At 29.8% G+C, this 14,300-nt stretch overlaps 1 long non-coding RNA gene across 3 annotated transcripts in view; it reads left to right on the top strand.

Annotated features, from left to right (window-relative positions):
* Positions 1 to 2,025: 2,025 nt before the first annotated feature.
* Positions 2,026 to 14,300, top strand: part of LOC141534397 (uncharacterized) — a 50,241-nt gene continuing 37,966 nt past the window's right edge. Inside the window, exons 1-4 of one of the 3 annotated variants that reach the window (XR_012480410.1) lie at positions 2,026 to 2,592; positions 2,667 to 2,858; positions 2,995 to 3,137; positions 4,064 to 4,222. This is a non-coding gene — a long non-coding RNA (uncharacterized LOC141534397). Of the gene's footprint in view, positions 2,859 to 2,994; positions 3,138 to 4,063; positions 4,223 to 14,300 lie in introns of all 3 variants that reach the window. The other 2 variants (XR_012480411.1, XR_012480409.1) reach the window with 2 other exon arrangements.

Genomic DNA, 14,300 nt, shown 5'->3' with positions numbered 1-14,300 from the left:
TACGCGGTACTAAATTAAATAATTTGTTAATTTATCAATTTTTTTCACTTATTAAAATTATTATGAAGAATATAATTTTAGGTAAATTATTAAGTTGGACTGTAATTTTATTTTTCAATAAATTCAGCAATATTAATTTTACTAACTATATTAGATTTGCAAATTTCAAGTAATATTTTTAATGTTTGTTTATTGTAGAATAGTTTTCTAATAATATTTTCATAAAACTAAAACACAAAAAGTTGATCGATAAAAAGTTATCGCTTGTCTACCAGAGTGTACAGAAAAAATTATACCATTAATCCCCAATAATTTTATCAAACGAATAAACCTACTGTAAAATTTTTAAAGCTCACTAAGTAATTTTAGTCAACATTATGATACTGATTTTCAGGATATTTTTTAACAATTAAATTTTTAGATAAGAATAACAAAAAATCCATATCTAAAAATTTTTATAAACTATAAATTTAATTTTTAATAAAATCAAAAATTGGACATACGTTTGTTGATTTTTGGATCTTGTCAACATTAGACAGTTATCATAAATATGACTAAAAAAATAACACTAAAGTTGACAGATATTAAAATTTTTTTTTTTTAAGTTATAGCAATTAAATTATTAAAAAAAAAAATTAAATAAAAAGTTTCACATGTGAAAATTAATAAAAAGTATAAGTGAAAATTTGTAGAAGTATTTTTTTATTGTAATTAATTTGTTAAAAAAATTTTTTTAAATTGACAGCTGACCGCTAACTTCAGTATTATCATTAAATTTAGCTGTCACTTTACAATTGTTTTAATTTTTTTTAACAAAAAAATTATACAAAAATGGACTTTTAGAAATTTTAGTAAATTAAAAATGCAATTTTTTTAAAATAATTTTTTTGTTAAAAAAAATTAAAAAATTGTCAAGTGACAGTTATCTTTAATGACAATACTGAAGTTAGCGGTCAGCTGTTTCTTGATAAGGGGAAGGAAGATGGACGTCGGGGGAAGATGGTCGATCTTAACAAGCATCGAATGTTATAATTCTATGCTTGTATAGCTACCTTTGAAGTATTTTTCTGGTTAATAGCCTACTATCAGACAAAATAGGTAGAATTTATATAATTTTTCATGTAAAAATTCTTTGTAAAAATAATAAAAATTAAAAAAATTTTTTTAACAAATTAATTACAATAAAAAAATGCTTCTAAAAATTTTTACTTGTAACTTTTATTAATTTTCACATGTGAAACTTTTTATTTAATTTTTTTTTTTAATCATTTTATTGCTATAATTAAAAAAAAAAATTTGTTAATATCTGTCAACTTCAGTGTTATCTTTAATGTAATTACTTTCTTCCCTTTATAATTTTCAAATTTCTAACGTCTGCTCCGCCATAAGTCCAATTCTTCTTAAAAAATCTTTATAAACGTCTATAATTAAAAAAAAAAAAAAAAAAAAAAAAACAATTACCTGAAAAACAAAAAGTAGGCTCGTGAATTGGCTAATACTTGAGACAAGTACATATTTGAATAGCGCAGACTAAGAACGAGAGCCAGTGTGGGCGAGACAGAGGTAATAAAGGTGTATGCGCGATTCGCCAGAGCTTTACAATCCTCATCCTCCTAATCTTGATCTAACAGCGACGGTGGTGGTGGCGGCGGCGGTCGTCGTCGTCAAGTCCCGGGTCAATTCGCGAACCGAGTCTCGCCGTTAGTTGTCCAGATGGCGGGATTGCGCATTTTTGCACATGAGTAAGAGACGACGCGCGATTATGTGTGCGTATTCTCTCTTAGTCGCGTGCAGTGTGTGCCTCCTCGCAGTAATATGCCATGTCGGCTCTTTATTCAAATAATCTCTCAATATAAGTACACATATATATAGATAACTACATATATATATATATATATATATATATATATATATATATATATATATATATATATATATATATATATATATATATATATATATATATATATATATATTTATATACATTCAATAAATTAATAAAACAGTAAAACTTTAACTACAGACACAGACAGTAGTCGAATTAAAAAAAGCTGACAGTTGTCTTCCCGTGAAGAATATTACAGACAAAAAAGTGAAGGTTTTAAAAAATATTTTCGCGAATAATCGATCGGGCTAAGCTAAGTTGACAGCAAATCAACGTATAACGTTGTCTAGTTTTAGTTTTGCAAGTGTGTGTACATCAGCAGGAGCTTGGAGCTGCTACACAAACTCAATCCACACTATCGTACTCAGCTCAGTAGACTCTTGTATGTATTATTTGAGAGTTAGAGTGATGGTGATGGTGATGTGATAGTGGACGCCCGTGTGTGGGTATTCCAAAAGACTCGAGACCCGAGCAGAAGGAGATACATGGTGGGAGTCGCAAAACTACCGAGTAAGAGAGTAAGCGAGACACCGAAGAAAGAGGATTCAGCGCTGAGGTGAAGAGCGAGAGGACTTTTCTCGTATCCGCTGCTGTAGTAGTGAAATAGTCATCGTCTTCGTCTTCATCGTCGTCGTCGTTGTCGTCGTGTGCTTTGTGTCCAAGTGTTGTGCATTTATATCTACATATATGTATTTTTTTATCAAAGGGTATACTATATCTTCTTTCTATCTATATGTATTTATATTTTTATATGTATATATACATATATATGTTCCAGTAGCACCAGTAGAAGAATAAAAAGTAGTTGTTGTACTCCCGAAAAAAACTTTAGAAAAAAAGAAGATATAAGACACGAAACACGAGCACGACCACGACGACGACGATAACAACGACAACAAGAGAATCAGTACCAAGTGTACTTGCTCAACTAAAAGTATACTCGCGATTTATAAATATTTATCTGGAAGTGCCGGTAATTTGAACTTATAAATATATGTTTATTATTTTCTTCATCGTACAACTAAACCGATAATTATTATTGAAAATAATTATTCATTGAAAAATTAAAAAACTGATAGACTTTTTTTTTTTTTTTTTTTTTTCTACAGGAACCAAGGTGTCAAGTGGTGAAATATTAAAAGGATTTTGTATAAAATAAGACCGGGTGATTTAAAATCTGGACAGTTATTATCAAATAGATATATTGGAAGCTACAGTGTGTATGGTATAAATTAACAACTAACTAAAACTGGTGTGTTATGTTCCATGTTACATTACATTAGTTGGGTCTATATTTTTGCGTGCGCTGTATAGTATTCTGTTTCTGTATACAGAGTTATACAGTGTAGATTAAAAGACGTGTGATGGTCGCTGTTGCTGAGCGAGACTCACTGGCCGGAAATATATAAGCCTTGAGAGCTAGAATTTGCTCAGTACTCCAATATACAACTGAGTACAGTAGCCACCAGTATAATAGTGATTTAGTTTATTTTCTTTTTTTCTTATTTAAAAAAATTTTTTTTTTCCTTTTTTTTAACTCATGTTCTTTATTTTTTCAAAGCTTTGTATGAAATGAAAGATATTGTGCTGAGAATGAATAAGAGACATCTAAAGTTTAAGACTACACTTTTATATGTACATACATGCTTATATATTATTTATATATATACTTACATACGTGTACATATATATTTATATACATAAAATAAACATGTGTGTATATATAACTGGATAGGGCTTTTGATTTGTATATAAATGTAGATGAGTAATAATAGTCGTAGACTCTTTAAATTCTATGAGTTTTTTTTTTTTTTTTTTTTTTTTTTTTTTTTTTTAAATGATTTTTCTATGAGTAAGTTTTGTGCGTATATATCGTATTGTGTGATATGTGAGTTGGTCGGTGACCAGAAGGACGCGGGTATATATATATATATATATATATATATATATATATATATATATATATATATATATATATATATATATGAAGGAGGTGAGGAGAGACTAGAGAGTAGTAGTGGGTCGAGAGGGAGACTCAGTCGTGCGCGCGAGAGGGCAGTGATCTCTCGGGGAGCGGCGACCTGACACCAACGACCGATAGCTATAGGATACATCCATCTCGCTCTGTTGAACATCCCAGACTCCATCACGATCTTACACTTTTAAACTCATCTGCAGATACTCGGACCATTCCAAGACCAAGAAGAAGACAACGTTATAGAGTACATTTCTTCTTTATCAGATCATCACCATGGTGCATTTTATCGTGATACACAATACTCATCATCTTCTTACCCAGTGGATCATTCAGCACCATCATTTAATCGGATTACCAAGGTAAATTTATATCTATATATTAATGATAATGATAATGACAGTTCTTTATTTCCTCTCGCCTATTTTTTGGTATTTCATGTGTCTGTTTTATATTTTATGGTAATAAGACGTGTGTGTACGTTCTATGTGTACGAAAAAAAAAAAAAATAAAATAAATATATGTGTATAAAGTATAAAGAGTTATAGAGAGAAACTGGCAACGACACGCGGTCGCTAAACTTTTTTTTAGTATCTGTCCGCGAGAGCCTCGTGCTCATCAGAAATCGCATGGCATATCTTAACTTTTTTATTTTTCACTGGTAATAGAATTACAAATACTCTGTTTGCTTAACATTTATTTATTGATTTATTCATCATCACATACTACGAGATTAATTTTTAAGCAAAAAAAATTTTTTTACATATATATTACTTCAAAATGTAAGAAATTATATTAATTATTTTTTTTTCTTCTCTAGGTATGTTGCTAAATTTACAAGTTTAAAAAATTAATAATAACAATAACTATAACTACAATGACTACGTAATTCGAGCCTGTTGTCTGGGTTCAAGTCTTTAACGGTCAAGGTGTTATATACATAGTCCACCGTTCATTCATAAAATACCTACTTTGATGTACATTATTTTATCAATAATGTGCAATGAGCTGTCGGTATAGTATGCTACACTTACTGTCTGATGTGGAAAAAATAAAAACAACAGTATATTATATAGAGTATGGGAAGAAGATATATGGAGAAGGAGCAGAAGGAGGAGCTGGAGAGAAAATAGTAATTATAAAATATGTTAAAGACAGCAAAAATGTTATTAACTATTATCGACAGCTACCATCAGCTTTGAAGCTAAGCGATCATACCTAACCGTGGCTAGGCTCAGCATATGATGCCATGCCATGCCATAGGTTACAGCTCAACGCTTAAAGATAGTGTGCTTGTATATTATAAACGATCAAGGGTTCAACTTTACTATATACTATATACACTAATTCCTCTTCTCATGCGTGGGCTGTATGCGTGTATTCATTATAAATGTTATGATCTCTTCCGTTCCCTCGTGCTTCCAAGTTTACTGACCCGTTAGTTATTTCAACTCTGTCCGTCACACAGAATTATTTAATCAGCCAGACGTTTTTTTTTGTATTTTATTTTTTTCTCTTTTACTCAGTTCTATGACCGGTTTTTACCTACTCGTACATATATAGTATATATAATAAAATATAATATAATACAATTTAATATAATGCTATATGTGTACACACATGCTCTTATTTTATCTTCATTTTATTTATTCCGATGGGAAATGTTTTAAATATATCTACGCATCACGGTAACGTTTGGAGTGTACTCGGTCTCCATGTTGTTCCGGGAAGGATATTTTGAGTGTGAGATGAATAAAAAAAATTTAAGGCGGAGCGTGTTTTCACGGCCCGATCCCCGATCTCCAAGTGTGATATCGGGCACAAAGGGCCATACCAGGTAAAATATTTTCCGAGTGCAATGTGTCCCAATATCCCCCACCAAAGGGAGTCTCCCGCGCGTCTTTGCCCCTCGAAGAACGAGAAGGCGGAGCCAGTTGAGCCCTTGACATGACTTTCCAATAAAAAACATTCTTTCATGGTATCACAATACATTGTTTACCTCACTTTGTTTACTCTGACACGGTCATTTATGTTTTATTAGTTTAATATTATCACGTTGAGATATTTTTGCTGCAATAACATTTTTTATCTTTGGGAGGGAAAATATACTGTTGTCACAAGAATTAGGGGGAAAAGAATACGTAAAAGTCGTATTTAAAAATTTTTTTTTCGAGTAACTTTAAAATCAATCTTTGACTTAATTACTAATAAATTGATTCTTTAAATTCTAATTATCATTAAAATTAAATTCAAAAATTTTAAATTGACGTGAATTTTTTGAAATTTACTTTTTTAAGAAAAAATGATTTTTTCCACATATGACAGTATACTGATACAAAAATTAATTTAATTCAAGTTAATAATTCTGAAGAATTCAATTCCCTTGAATGAACTAAAAAAATTAAATCTTTTTGATCCAAGCAAATTTTACTTGATTCAAAATTTATTTTTACTCAACTCAAACTACAGAAATCCTTCAAAATTTTTTTCTGTTGAACCAAAGTAAACTTTTTTATCATAGTGTGCAAACTTTATTTAATTCAAAGCTCAATTAATATTTCTCAAATATTTTAAACAACATTAAAAAAAATCTTATTCACTTTTCACGAGATTTCTTAAAATTTTCTTTATTAATACATCATTTACCATCGGCCATTTCTTATTAAAATTAGATTTTAATTTAAAATCAACGATTTTTTGTCTATCCGTACTTTCTTCGCTACCGTCAGCAACAACTAACTTTTATTTAACCCCCAAGTACAGTAAAGACAAACAGAAATACAAAGTTTAGCATCTCGATCTTGCTTTTGATCCTATTAACTTATTTCAAACTCTACCATGCTCTATCATCTGATTTATTTATTTTCTTCATTATTATTGTATATAATTTTATTTCCATCAACAATCCAACAATTCAACTTAATTAATTCCACCGCCATAAATAGAAGAGGACGAAAATAAAAAAAAAAATCAATAAAACGATAATTCTCAAAGAGCAAAAATATATATATATATATATATATATATATATATATATATATATATATATATATATATATATATATATATATATATATATATATGCAAGCCCAGCAATTCCTTTGTTATATTTAGTATCGAATAAATTCGGTCATCAACCTCGAAACTTTGCCGACTGGTTGTTTTCCCCCAAAGTCTAGAGGGTCTCAGCCAGCGTCTGAAAACGTCTTTCACCCTTCTTGTCGCTCTGGGAAAATAAGTGCCGACGATCCTACTGGAGGGTGTGTGCCTACCACCCGGGTGACCGTGGGGTGCCGCGAGCACGTAACAATGTTGCGGTAGGCCTCTAGGCCAAACCTCATCACTATCACTATACATATACATTCACATATACATATCCATATCTTTCTATACGTATATCCGTCGGTTATTTCTTCACCCTTACATAAATCCAGAATAATACTTTTCGTCTCGCTCTTTCTTATAAATTTATCTCAAAGTTGAAACGAAACTCTCGGCACAATAAAACTCCCAACAGAACTTTTATTTAGTTTTTTTCAACAACTTGTTTCCTGTCTTTGCGATGTAGTTATCATTTTTTTTCTTCATACATCCACACACATTTACTCCATATTTGTGTACATATGTGTGAGCATTATGTGTGTATACGTTATACCCTTGAAGTCATTCACAGGTCGAAGGCCATTTTCCGTCTCGTGTCAGTCTAGTCGCGCTAGTCATCCGATCCCTCTTGAGGGCGCTCCGGTTTACCAGACACACGTGTGTGTGTCGTGCGCTAGACGTTACTCTCTATGTGTGTGCTTTTATCACGCAAAAAAATATTTCTTTTTGTCAAGTGATCCGTACTCGAAAAATAATAGAATACATACGTATTCATTTTGCATATATCTGTGAGGAATGAGGGACTTGATATTTGGTTTTATTGAAAATGGAAAAATAATTTACCTTTTTCATTGATTTTATTTTTACTGAAAGTAATCATTTTGTCATGTATCCGAGTAAAGTATGTTTGTAAAATATTTTTTAATACGTAAATTTTTAGTTTAATAACTTAAATAATTTGTTAATTTTTTAAATTAATATTAGAGTTATAAAAAAAAAAAAAAACAAATTTTAATTAAGAAAGTTTAATTTTAATTTTATTTTTAATTAATTTTGTAACGCTTTACAATTTTCAAATTGAATATTTTTAAATATGATAAACTTTGATGTTAATTTAAACATTGTACATTTAATTATTTTTAATCCTTTAAATAGTTTCTAATAATTTAAAACAACTTTTAATTTAATATTGAATTATTTTTTTAAAAATATAATCCAGATAAATTATTTTTAAATAATCTATTTATTTTTAAATAATCTAACAGTCCCAATAACACCTCCGATTAAAAATAAAAACTTTAATCCCCAAATAATTGAAAAATCAATAACCCGACCGCAAACTTCTGAATAATTAACACCCAATTCTGTGAAAACACCAAAAAAATATATTTTTTATCTAATAAAACCGCGCTTGAGCGTCCGGTAATTGATGTCGGAATTTGTTCTCTACGGATGACAGCTTTTTAATATCATTCTACCAGTTTATATATATTTCAGGGTGATATATATCTGGTGGAAACTCGAACAATGACCTCATTTTCGTTACCAACTCACCTGTGACTGTCATTGTCAGTTTGGTAGCTCAACTTTTAATACAATATAAATAATATCTGAATTTAATTATTGAAAACTTTAAAAATACAAAACTTTTTAATATACATATTTCTTCAAGCCTATATAAAATAAATTTTATCAATCATCAACAAAATAATTATTTTTCCAATAAAAACCGGATAAATAAATTTAAAATCCATTAATTTCAATAAAAGCCATTAAAAAAAAAAAAAAAAAAAAAAAAAACAATATTCAGTTAAAATAAAATAAAATAGTATATTGTATGGATTATTGTCACCAAAATCTCTTCATTTTTCCAAGACTTGTGCAGTTCCATCGATCACACATCCGAACATGATTTCATACTCTATACACGGAAAAGCTCAGTATATACATATGTGTGTTCTATTCGTCTTTCCACATCTCTCAACATTACTCTTCGATGTCAGTACGTTTATATCTATACATGCGTATATATATATATATATATATATATATATATATATATATATATATATATATATATATATATATATATATATATATAAAGCTCAGACTGTCGTCACCGCGTCTATATTATATATATTACATATATATGTACCCGCACAGTTTCACATATCTACTGGCAGTATATCTCAGGACTCAGGAGTTAAAGTGATGAGATGAAGATGGAGATATGAGTCGCTCGAAAGAGTGAGTAAGAAAAAGAATATTACTGTAGAGTTTACCAGCAAGCAAAGGAGTCACAGACGAGACGAAGGAGGATAAAGAAGAAATATATAGTTATATATAAAGAGAAAGAGTAAGAGAGAGAAAGAAGAAACCTTTGCCGACTATGGAAGACGTTCAAGTACTATACTTCCAGAGGAGGATAGTAATGGTGTATAGTAGAAGAGAAAATCACGACGAAAGATGGATAGAAGGTATACTACTACCACTAAGACTATCCACAAATACAAGCATCAAGTACGAAGGCAGATACAGAAGAACAGGATGGGGAGGATGGAAGGAGGTTCAGGAGGAAAGGTTGAGGTTGCTGGAGGCCGATTCTCGTCTCAACTTCGTCTGGCCCTACACTAGTATACTCGCAAAGGGTTCCTCACATTTTTATTCTTCTTCTATTTTACTTCTGCTGGTACTTGTTCTTCTTGTTCTTGTCCTTCGCTCCGTCTTGTCTACCTTTCCTCAGCTTCAGCATTCAGCATCCAACTCTGTCTATTCCTCTACTACTCTTTCCTCCTCAGCTACCGAGACCGAGTCCCTCACCAAAAGCTACAGGCTATACCAACTGCTAAGCTCACTAGTACATGGATGTACACGTTTGCAAACCTAAGGATCTCAACGGTTAATGCTCACGTATGTACGTACCGAGGTACGATTACATTAGCAGATTGAAACGTGTTTGAGATTCGAGAGAATAAAAGATATGTTCTTATAGGGTCACCGAACGAGCCAGGTTTCCGTTTAGCTGTGATGAGCTCAAATATTCACTCAACAATTTATGAGTGTTGTTTTTTTGCAACCTCGTGGGTACCTTAGTTTTAACGTTACTGGAACATATCGATTTTTCTTATCGGAGGGATAATTGTTTTATAAGTACGGCTTATGGCGGGTTAAAGGTTTGTGTTCAAGCTAGGGTGTGCTTTGTTGGAAAATTATAAACGTGTCATGCTAATCTTTGATTATTGATCAATTTAAACAGTATTTTTTAATTTATGGGGATTAATTAAAACCAAGATTTTAATTAACTCGATGCTTTTATTATTAAAAAATTTAATGTTTTGCCATGAAAAATATAAAAGAAATAAATGATTAAGTCTAAAATTATATAAAAATATTTTCAATAGCTGACTCTTAAGCGGATTTTTGTATAAATTTTATCGATGGTTGAGGTACACATTAAAAATATAGAAGAAATACATGGATGAAAGTATTAAAATTTATTTCAAACTATAATACTATATAATAGAATATTTCTTTTATCTATTTTTAATAAAACTTTCTAATACTTGTTTTCTTATATTATCCAGAAAGTTTAAATACATTTTTCATATTTTCATGGTTACATTGTTGTATAATTTTAAATATACTTTTTGATATTTTCATACTCATCTATTTATGGTAAATATATTTTTTATACCTCAAAACTTGATTTTTATTCTAGATTTTCTTACATGAGGTAAATTTAGTGTTAAAATATGTAAACACAATATATCTTTCCTAACTCAATCAATAGCTCTGATTTTTTTTTATCATCTTCATACTACATCATAAAATAACTTTTTTAAATTTTACAACTCTTGCTTCTTCCATTAATTTATAATTAATATTTTAACATGAAAACTAGAGAGTCAATTAACAAAACACCAGCCATATTGGTTCCTTAATTTATTAAAAATATCTACCACTAGAGGCGCGATTTTAAAACTGCAACTATCGATAACGTAGAACTTTAATTATTTAAAATCTGAAACATTCTGTTCTTTTTATTTCTTGAGATTTTCACAGCTTGTGAGATTAAAGTTCCTTATTTCTTTCTCACCGTAAGCTATTTTCATCAAATATTCTTAAAAACTCGTTCTTCTTCCAAGCTCTAGGCTCTAGACTTATAACATAACATAATAGCATAGATTTAGAGTACATAAATATATTGTTTGATTTGGCAATAAGGTTCACGTATTTTTCTAATGTGGACTTGACAACAAAATCGGTCACGCGATTCATATGTCGATACACTCACTGTAAACGATTACTACTTGTGTTACTGTAACGTATATACTTTGTTGTAAATTATATTCAACGTTGCAATTTAATACAACCTACCAGTCTACTATTTTCTACACACAAATAAATATATATCTTCACACAAAACTATATATCCGTGACCAGTGAGCAGTAGTCCAATCGTTTTGCTAAAAGAAACCCCTTTTTTGTCTTAGCATCACGCGAACTAAGCTACTGATCCAGATCTCTTGTATTATTTTATAATAATAACTCACGCGACTCCTAAACTCTAAACAATCATAATCGTCATTTTACTATTTATAAATTTTACGTAAATAAGTAAAATATTTATTAAAAAAAAGAAAAGCTTACCGCAAATTAAAAACAGAATGATGGCTTCTAAAATAAAATTCAGCTGTGTATAAAATATTTAAAAAAATACTCGGATTAAAAAACGAAAAACCGGAGATAAAAAGAATGAAAGAGGTTTATCGACCTCGCAGAAGGGCCTCGAGAGGTCGATGCAACAGCCAGCGGGTGGTCTATAATGCCGTGCAGCAGCAGCAGCATCAGCCATCCAACCAACGAACCAACCAACCAACCAACCAACCAGCTAGCTAGCATCATCCAGAACTGCCGACGTTCCTCTTATTCTCTACTCTCCTCCATTCTATTCTTTTCTCTTTAAACTTTTCTCATCCTCATCCTCATCCTTTTATTCCTACTCTCTCTTTCTCTCTCTGTCTCTGCACCACTACGATTCAGTTTGGTTTGTCTTGTTTACTTTTTATTTCTTTACTCGACGTTTATCACTGCAATGTTCTCAGTTCTCAGTTCCAAGTTCCCAGTTCTCAAATATACATTATACATTTTATTATTTTTTTTATACTTTTTGACTCTTTGTAATCGGCTCTATGCTCTCACAATCTGATTATAATATAATCAAATTGTTTTGTTTTTATTTTTATTTTATTTTTATCAAAGAAATTTTTTTAATGATTGTAATTCAAATTTCAAGTACAGTTTAAGAATTTAAAAAAAATTAAAAAGTACATTTTTTAACAGTTAAATTGATTGCTAAAAAAAATACTTTTTCATCGAAAATTCATTAATAATATCAAATAAATTATTTGTTAATTTTATTTAATGGGGCTTCGTGAATATTTTTAATATTCATTTGAGATAGACTATAACAATTTATTAATTATCACAGTAATAATAATTATTATTATTTAAATTTCAATTACACTGATGATGAAATAATATTTTAAATTTTAATAACTATTTTCCAAATGAAAATTTTTTTCCAGAATTTATTAACAGTTAAATAATTTCAAAAAGAAAAATTTTATTAAAGAATTTCATTATCTTTAATTTAATACAAGAAAAAAATTGAATCAAGTAAAATTTTTATTTTCTTCTTGTAATTACTTGAACCAAGTATTTTTTTTTTTTTTTGTTTAAAAATTTTTCAGTTTAATTCAAGACAAAGAAATTCTTCAGAATTATTCTCTAACATTTTTTTCTTAAGAGCCGGTCCTTATGATTGCAGCTTTTCATTTCTCTTCTAAACAAAGAAGATTTTTGAAAAAAACGCTCTGCTAGGTAGAAGATTTTTTAATTATCTATTTCATATCAGAGCGTTTTTTTCAAAATTCTCATTTATTTAGAAGAAAAACATAAAATTGCAATTAGCTTTATCATCATGAGTGTAATAAGGTTAGTATCGTTTCTTGCTGTGAGTGCGACGCGAAAAAAAGATGGGATCGGCTTTTAAATCAAATCAATTTTTTTATCAGTGTATTAAATATTTAAATATTTATTTTTATTATTTATAATTATGAAGAACAAAAATAAATAATTAAATAATTAAATTTTAAATATTTAAAACTAATAAAAATTTTTTTCTCAAAAAATCTTAACAAATAAATTTATATTTTACTCAAACAAATTCTTACATCAGTAATAAGCATTAAATACAATGTTTAGAAATAAAATAATAATTATATCGGGCAAAATTGTAAACGGTCTTAACAAGCGAAGTACGTAATCATGTTTTCGCGTTCAGCACAAAGACCGCAGAAGATTTTATATGAAAACTTCTTGCAGTACATATTGTGTATATTTATATGTATATAATACTTGAACTAGTAAATATAAAGGTACATGTAAATATGTATGTATGTATATGTGAAGAAAGAGGACTAACATTAGTTAGTAGTGGTAAAGCGTAGCGTGGTGGTAGTATTAGTAGTCGTAGTAGTAGTAGTAACCATTCGACGCGCCGACATAAATTCTAAAGGGTTTTGTCGGCTCCCAAAGGTCCCTTTTCGTACAGACGACGTCCCAACACGGACACGCTCATACTCTGTTCTCGGGCTAAAAGAGCAGGATAGACGTATTACCTTTGCCAGCAGTTTCGTTCTGGATAAGAGAGGAGAGAAGCGAAATGAAGGTAGTCTGTGTAGTCGCTGGAACTGGACGCTTAACAATCTATACACTCTATATAGAGCTACCATACTCCCATGCTATCGATAGCTAACCAGAGTAAGAGAGTTAGTACTCTACATACAATAATGATGATGTTGGTGTATATATGTGTAGTGGGCATGATACTCTACTCTGGTATGGTGTAACTAGAGTAGAGAGTAGAGCAATACACTTCACCTTCAGTAAATGCAGCATCACCCGGCAATAAATACAAGACGCCGATACTCAGCATTAATATTTAATCGAGTCTTCCTTGTTTTATCTAAAGGCGATAATTTATGCATCAAATCTCGTACCTATTTTCTTGCCATGTATTATTTAGTACCTGGAAAAATTTTACAAACAAGGATTCGTATAATTTTTTTTTTCACAATTTTCGTTTTTAACTTAATATTTTTGGTAATGTTTGATTTCACAAGAAAAAATTTTTAATCACAGAATTATGTCTAAAATACAGGAAATACGAAAAAATTGAAAGAAATTTTTTTTATAGAGAATTTAATTTTCTTCAAAAAAGAGCTTATGTAATTTTTTCGTATTTTTAATATTTTTGTCAGAATTTCAAACTTT

Source organism: Cotesia typhae, unplaced genomic scaffold (assembly GCF_013202065.1).
Source record: "Cotesia typhae breed Kobodo isofemale line unplaced genomic scaffold, CoteBio_Ctyphae scaffold_13, whole genome shotgun sequence".
Taxonomy (NCBI): Eukaryota; Metazoa; Arthropoda; class Insecta; order Hymenoptera; family Braconidae; genus Cotesia; species Cotesia typhae.
The sequence above is the reverse complement of the archived record's forward strand: the minus strand, read 5'-3'. Positions and strand labels throughout refer to the sequence as shown.